Genomic DNA, 7,990 nt, shown 5'->3' with positions numbered 1-7,990 from the left:
ATGTCGTCGTCGTCAAACTCTAACGACGATGACGATGACTCGCCATGGTGGTGTGTCATGAGACTGAATATATTTAGCCCGATGCCTGGAACTTGATTTGAAACAAGTGGGGAAAAAGGCAGCTTTCGTGGAGATGATAGCAAAATTTGTCCGCAATCACACATACCCATCACAAATCTATCACATGAGTGAGAATAGCGCGTGAGAATTTTTTGCTCTGCGCTGCTCAAACGACCAATTAAAACGCCACATATAATTTCCATAATGAATGATGGGTTCTCTCTCTCATCTGCGGCTGACTGAACTATCATCCACATCCAATCCTACTAGAGAGCCCTTTCCGAGAGTTTCGTATTCAAACGAGCTTGCTTGCTGCAGAACGTCGCAATTCCTAAATCTGGCCTTGCGAATTGTTGTACCTTGGTATCTAGCTAGCTTCTAGCCTATAATGTCGTCTATATGCGTGTAGAGCTACACTATTTTTTCCCATCATTAGTGAGTCATCCGGACGTTTTGTAGCCTGTACCGTCGTCGTCATTCAGGAGGAAATTTGATGCCACTAACGGCAGCAGCTTTGCCTAGAAACGAAATTGCATCGGCGTCGTGTATGCTCTTAGATAAGCAGCTGATACTTTGGCTCCAAGAAGCTTGATCAGCCGGTATAAATCTTGTTAAAATTTGTTTACGCTGTACGTATGAATATTGTTCGTTCAAAAGAATTGATTTATATCATAAACGCAATGTTATGAGAATTATGCCAAAGTTGTTCGCTTAAAGGTGACTCACTACTTAACAAAAAATATTAATTAATTTAACAATTTAATATTCAAGTACAATTCAAAGTAAAAACACTCGCATATTCATGTAAAGTTCTGAAAACAGTTATACTGACAACATCAAAGCTCTTTACGAGCCGGTCTTGAGAATTGAAAGATTCCTATTACGTATATAGACTGTTCCAGAAATTACAAGCACACCTAATGTTAACGGTCATTTTGAAGCTAATATTTTTTCGAATTCTACTGGCTGTGTCCTTTTGTTTACACATTGCTGTTTACATTTCAAAATGCGTGATCTTACTCCGGAGAAGAGAAAAAGTATCGTGCACATGTGGTGTACTGTGAGTATTGAAAAATTGGCCAAAAAAGGGGATGTGAGCATCGAAGCGGTACGGACAGCTGTTAAAAAATATTGTGAACATTGTACATTTGAAGATGAACCGAGGAGTGGTCGAATATCTGGTCCTGTAAATAAATCCTGCTATCGACAAAAAGTTCAGGGATGCCTACAAACAGAAACCATCGGCCTCCGTTCGGGATTTGGCGAGAATAGTCGGGACCTCGACGTCTAACGTGATGCGCGCTAAAGAGCAACTTTGGCTCAAGATGTACCGGAAGCGGAAAAAACCTATAAGGAACCCAAATCAAGCCGCTTCTGTCAAACCAAGAGCCCGGAAACTGTATGATACAATATTTTGCAAAAGTTCTGGGTGCGTTATCATGGACCAGTGTTCCGAAAATCACTCATTATCAATGAATGTTTCTGATTGCACTTCGCACCTGAACGTACAGCGGTCGGGTTTCGTTATTGATTGCTACTGGACCTACCCGATCATTTATCGTTCAATTCATCGCTAAAATTCAGATCACCTCGCACGATGCTTGCTGCCAAAACAGTGCAGCACCATCATCAAATTGGAATCTCACTAATGATCAATTCATACGGCGAATCATGTTGGTCTTCGATCAGGAGTGAATGGATCAGGCAGTGAGTGAATGATACATGAAACCGATCATCAGCGTATGTTATTTGATCTTAAACATAGCAAATAAACAAATTTATTTGTTTTTTTTTTAACGTTTTTTAACATCAGTATGATCAAAATCATATTGTAGTTGTGTTTGTGAGGGAAAGATGTTCACTTTCGCCGTGTTTTTCAATTTTTACAAGTTCTCTTATTAAATTGTCGTCCGTCACGTTAAAATTACTGTGAATTTATGGTTTTCCGCACAACTGTTTGATTTTTCTCGTCCTGCAAAAAATAATTTTAAATTTCAAATAAATCAGGCAGATACTGAGTGAGCGACATTCAGAATGGATCAGTTTGTATCTCACTCATCTCCGATATGCGATGTTTGGAAAACCGATGATTCTGAATGATGCGACTCCTCGGTTGGCATTGCTGAGTGGAGCGCTGATCGAGATTGCATACCAGCCAGGCGAAGCAGTTGCGAGAGGCTATCCCATTATACAATCAGAATGACTCCAACAAGAAACGCATCCTGAGTGATTGTTTTGATTGATTTTCGGAACACTGTCATGGACGATGAAACGTAGGTGAAATTGGACTATTAAACGCATCCTTTGCCATAATACTTCACTGTACGCAAGGACAAGGATATCCCCGAAACGGAGTAGGCCATTTTCACCGAAAAATTTGAAATTTTAAAAAGGATTGGTCAAAAGTGGTGAAAATTGTGCGTAATGCAACTGTGCAGAAGCTTATGAATAATGTTTGAGGAAAAGTGCGGAGTCTGGCTTATGTCTAAATATTTTCATCAAATAAGAGTACAGTGTTGGGTAGGACACAAATAATGATACAGTGTGCCAAATGATATAAATGATGTTCAATACAACAATATTTTTTTATTATTTTGAAAGTGTGCTTAGCATTTCTGGAACAGTCTATATTCTTCTAGGACTGGATTTAGCTGGGGATGTTATAGTCCGATTCAATTACCACACATTTGCAGGGCATGGTGGTTCTTGCACCTATAGGGTGTCCACGATTTTGATACAACCCTGCTCATTCTGGATGACGTTCAAAAAGCTGATTTCCGCTGGGTTTTGTTGTTTATAGTTTAATTTACAACTCTGTGTATCGTGAGCTTCACTATTCATAATTTTCGTGAAAATGAAAAGCATTCCCCCGGAAAAGCGAAAACATATCGTGCATAAAAAGTATACTATCCCCAACATTTCGCTGAGTCAGTTGGCGAAAATGGAAGAAGTAAGCCTTGTAGCAGCCGAAAATTGGAGTAGTATGGAAAGTATGGAAAGGAATGCAGCTTTGTGGAACAAAAAAATTTGGACAAAACTTTGGACCGGAAAGTCGTGCGTGCTTACGCCAGTAAAAAAACTGCCTCAGTTCAGGATATGGTCAAAATCGTAAATCCTCTCTCAGCACTGTCCATCTTACCAAAGTTTTTTTTTAAATAAAATTTTCAGTTCAAGAACTGAATTTACCGAAGCAACGTGAAATAACTTCTCAGAAGGTGTTTCAAAAGAAATGTTTAAAAAAATCAGAAAATTGCGGCGGTATTTTGCCCGCATTAGGCCTTAGACGTTAAATTCAATGACACTACATAACGTTCACGAATTGAAACTTATTCTAAATTGTTAATTTCGATTTACAATTTAATAAATCTTTTGTATTGGAACTCTAATCTTGACACACAAAAACATTACCTCTTAAAATTGTTTTTTTTTTATTTATAGAGAAGTGTATCTTAACAAGTGCACCCATTACTTTATTACTTATCACTTTGATAATTAAAAAAAACTTTCATATAATTTAAAATTTTATGGTGATATGAAATATTTTTCAAGAAAGCGATTCCAGCCTTTATTTTATTTTATTTTATTTTATGAAATGAATTTGCGGCTTTATCGGTGAGGGTTAAAGAGTTGAAATGAAAGACGGATAGAAGAACAGAAGAAAATTCTAAGGTGGTGAAAAGAGCGAAAAGCATTTGAAATAGAAGCTTGACCACATGCTAAATTCTTTGTCCCGCATCAATTAACTGTATTGAAGAAGTAGTACCCAATAGAGAAGGCACTACATTTTTCGATACAGTTAATTATGGATGGTTCGACCGCCATGTGAGTGTGCACATGTGCCGAACGGACAAAAAATTTTTGACCGTATGCGACAACTCAATCCAGTTGGAACATCCGCACCAAACGAAAATAAAAAATCTACCTAGCCATCGATGGAACGATATCGCACAATAGAAGACTTAACAGAGCAACCACATGCTAAATTTTTTGTCCGTTCGGCACATGTGCACACTCACATGGCGGTCGAACCATCCATAATTAACTGTATCGAAAAATGTAGTGCCTTCTCTATTGGGTACTACTTCTTCAATACAGTTAATTGATGCGGGACAAAGAATTTAGCATGTGGTCAAGCTTCTATTTCAAATGCTTTTCGCTCTTTTCACCACCTTAGAATTTTCTTCTGTTCTTCTATCCGTCTTTCATTTCAACTCTTTAACCCTCACCGATAAAGCCGCAAATTCATTTCATAAAACAAATTCACGGTGATTTCTCCTCTTAAAATTTTATTTTATGTTTCTTGATTTTAAATGTTCAAATCCATACTAAAAAGGGTTTTGATGAATTACACAAGGCCATAATTCACATTTTTCGGAAGTGAGAAAAAAAAGAGCTAGTTTTGATAATTTTGATGCCCTGAAACTTTTGAAAATAGGTCAAAATTATTTCAAATAAATCTGCACTTTTGGACATAACTTTATAATATTACAAAAAAATAAAATAAAGTTTGTTATCGGCTTTCTCTAAGATCGCAAGTTATTTTGACTTCTGCGAAATAAATTATGAAAGTTTTATATTTCTTTTCATTAACCGATACTGTAAAATAATAGACTTTTAACGAATTTTTAAAGAAGAGATAAATAAATTGATTTTTAGATATGTTCGAAAGCAAAAATCAATTCGATTTTCAGAGTTCAACCAATTTGTTAAATGAAATAAAACCTTTTTTTTTGTTTTTTTTTTCAATATGTCAGAACTCCAAATTTTTATAAACTGTACAGATTAACTTTTTCAGTTCATTCATCGTTATCATCATCATCAAAATAACATTACTTAATTGAATAAAGCGTAATAAACTAATTCAAAATCAGTTTTTTGGAAGTTTATCTGTGATTGATTTCACTCAAAACTGATTCATTTATAAACTTCTTATCTTCAAACAAAATCCGAGAATAAGATGTTTTTATAGAAAAAAAAATCTATCTTAAATGTTCAATCTAATTGTTTTAATCATTATTGCAGGTTTTTGTTTATGAAGAGTTTAATCACCGTTAGTTATTGAAAATAGACTAATGGTGTTTAATAGAAAGTTACAAGAATTGAAAATGAGCGAGTAGAATTTTAGTAGAAGCATTTCCATCATATGTCATCAAATTGTTCCTCATGAAACGTATTTTCATTTTCATAATCTTGTAATGTTGTTACTAAATGAACATAACTTTATTGATAAGGCCGATAAAATAAACTAAAATTTTATATTTATTTTAAAATAAATTTATCAAATTTTATTGTGTAAATTTTTTAATTTTCACTTTACAAACATCACGAACTTTGAACTTGAATTTACAAAAAAATAGAAATATTTCTATTTTTTTTCTGCCTTTATTCTACTCTGAGTTTAAGTGTTCTGAAAATATAATCTTGGAATCCTTTAAATCTCTATTTTAAGTAAGAAAAACTTAGTTTCTTGCTTTTGTCCTTTTCAAGACCCAATGTTTGAATTGACGAAGACAAATCATAGCTGGAAATTTTAAAGTATACCTGCTGAGCTGGAAAAATTATAAACATTTCACTAATTTTTATTATTTTTTTCCTCTTTTTTTGAATCGATCATGATTTTTCATTAATCTATAAAAAAAACGAAAAATGATTCGAAATAAAAATTTTAAGCTTGATTTTGATGTGTAAGCTAACTAAATAAGTATCTGCATTGTGATTTCAATATTTACAACAAAACATAGTATTCCTTATTTTTATTTTATTCAGTTTCGTATTTGATCATTCAAGAAATCACCTATTTCTTAACCTGTACTCTGTAAGTGATAATAAATTGAGCATGTTGTATTTTAAATATATATAGTGTTAATAATAAAATTTCATAACCAATATTCATAACCTTTGGTAGCCTTTTATTTTGATAACTTGAAGAATTTGCAATTAATAAAGAATTTTATCTCCGATTCTGGTACTCTTGAAATATTTTTTTTTCTTTTTATCAAATGAAATTCAATCATCATCCATGTGTTTGGAATAATTCGCAAAATTTAATATTTTTTTACTTATCAAAAATTCACATCTTAAATCGTGATCGAATATTATTGAATTTTAAAATTTAAAGTTGTGTAACAGAATTTTTAATCAACTTTTCAAAACAAATAAGGAAACAATATGGAATTTAAAATGAATAATAAATAATAATAATAAAATATTAATAATAAAATAAATGATTGAATAAATGAATAATAAAAAATATTAATCATGGTTAATTTCTGACCAGATCTGAAATTTATTTTAACTTTTTTTTTCAAATCTGATTTTTATTTAATGTATTCTATTTCTGTGCACTGATTCTTATGTCCAAAGCTTAGAATTCTGGTTTTATTCGAAATTTTAATAATTCTGATGTTAAGAAAATATTTAATTTAAATTTCTAGTTCAAAATAAAGTTAATTTTTTTGAATAATTTATTTATAACTAACCGGAATAACATTGATTTGAAACTTTGGTTTTGATTTATTTTGAATCGTTTTAGTATTCTATTTAGATTTAGAAATCAATTTCTTAATTTGTTGCGCATTTTTGATTATGTTATTATTTCTAGCAAAAATTCAATTTCGAAAGCCTCGAAAGCCAATTTTCTCGAAATTTTCCTTCTTTTCGGCGCCGGGCGGTTTGTTTTTCGTCTCTATGGTCAAGGCGTCGCAAGCAAACGTCGTAGGAGGTTAGTAACTATGGCATAGCATACTGTTTAGTGGGAATATTTGGGCGCGCATTTCTCAACCAAGCATTATTTCGATGCATGTGGTGACCACATGAAGCCTAGATGTGTTTTTTCTTCTTGATTCCTAGATCATTTGTACAGCACATAGTAATGAATGACGCCTACATTTGATCCAGATTGATATTTTGCCGATCAAATCAAAACCATTGAAACGATTTGACAAAATTAAACTTTAATTCGTGTTATTTAAAGAAGGAATTGTTGTCTGAATAATATGAATTTAGTACTGATGCGTATGAAATAATGGTATGACTCTTTGCGGACATTTTAAAAAAGAAAAGTGGAAAGACTTGGTTTATAATCCAAAATGCTAGAAATATTTTTCAAACATGTACAAATGTTCTTCACAGAAGTTGTATCATGCGCCATTAAATTTATAGAACAACCACAAAATACGTTGCAAATGAACAGACACATGAACTGAACAAGAGCCTGTCCTTAAAAATGGATTATATAAGATTGATGTTCATTTGAAGGCCGAATGCAAAGAAGTGCAAACGTTCAACATTTACAAAAAATGTATACATGATTTCTAAATTTATAAATGGTTGGGCTCAAATAAACAATCTGACTAAATAAACTTATCTTTTTTTTAATCGTACACCAAAAAACTGTTTACAGGTTCCCTGTTTGTTTACACAGAATTCAAGTACGTACTTAACATAAATGTGTATTTTTGTTTAACATATTTTGGTTACGTAGGTGAGACTTTAGATCCGATTTTTTGTTGATATTTTTTTTTGTGATTGATATTCCAGAAGCATAATTTTTTTGATAGCAGAAGCTTTTTTTTGATAAGTTTTTGTTATGACCTAAAAGTGTTGAAAATAATATTAACTCCTATCATTTCACACGGTGAAACAAGTGGCAATGCGCCTTTAAGTCATGAAACAAATTCCAATTTTTCTCTAAAATAGTCAAATAGGGTATCCCGAGTGTTAAATCTGAACGGATATTTAAAATTTTTAAATGTCGAGGTAAATTTACATGAAAATTTCCAGAAAAAAGAATGAACTCATGAAATCATCGTAGCCTTGAAAGATTAGTTCTTTTTTATTTATTTAATTTGTTAAAACCTGTGTTCCAATTAAATCTTATTGAATCTTGAAAATATCACATAATCTTAAACAGAATCGCAAATCACCTTCA

The sequence above is a fragment of the Uranotaenia lowii genome, chromosome 3 (genome assembly GCF_029784155.1).
Source record: "Uranotaenia lowii strain MFRU-FL chromosome 3, ASM2978415v1, whole genome shotgun sequence".
In the NCBI taxonomy this organism is placed as follows: Eukaryota; Metazoa; Arthropoda; class Insecta; order Diptera; family Culicidae; genus Uranotaenia; species Uranotaenia lowii.
Note: the sequence above shows the minus strand (reverse complement) of the source record.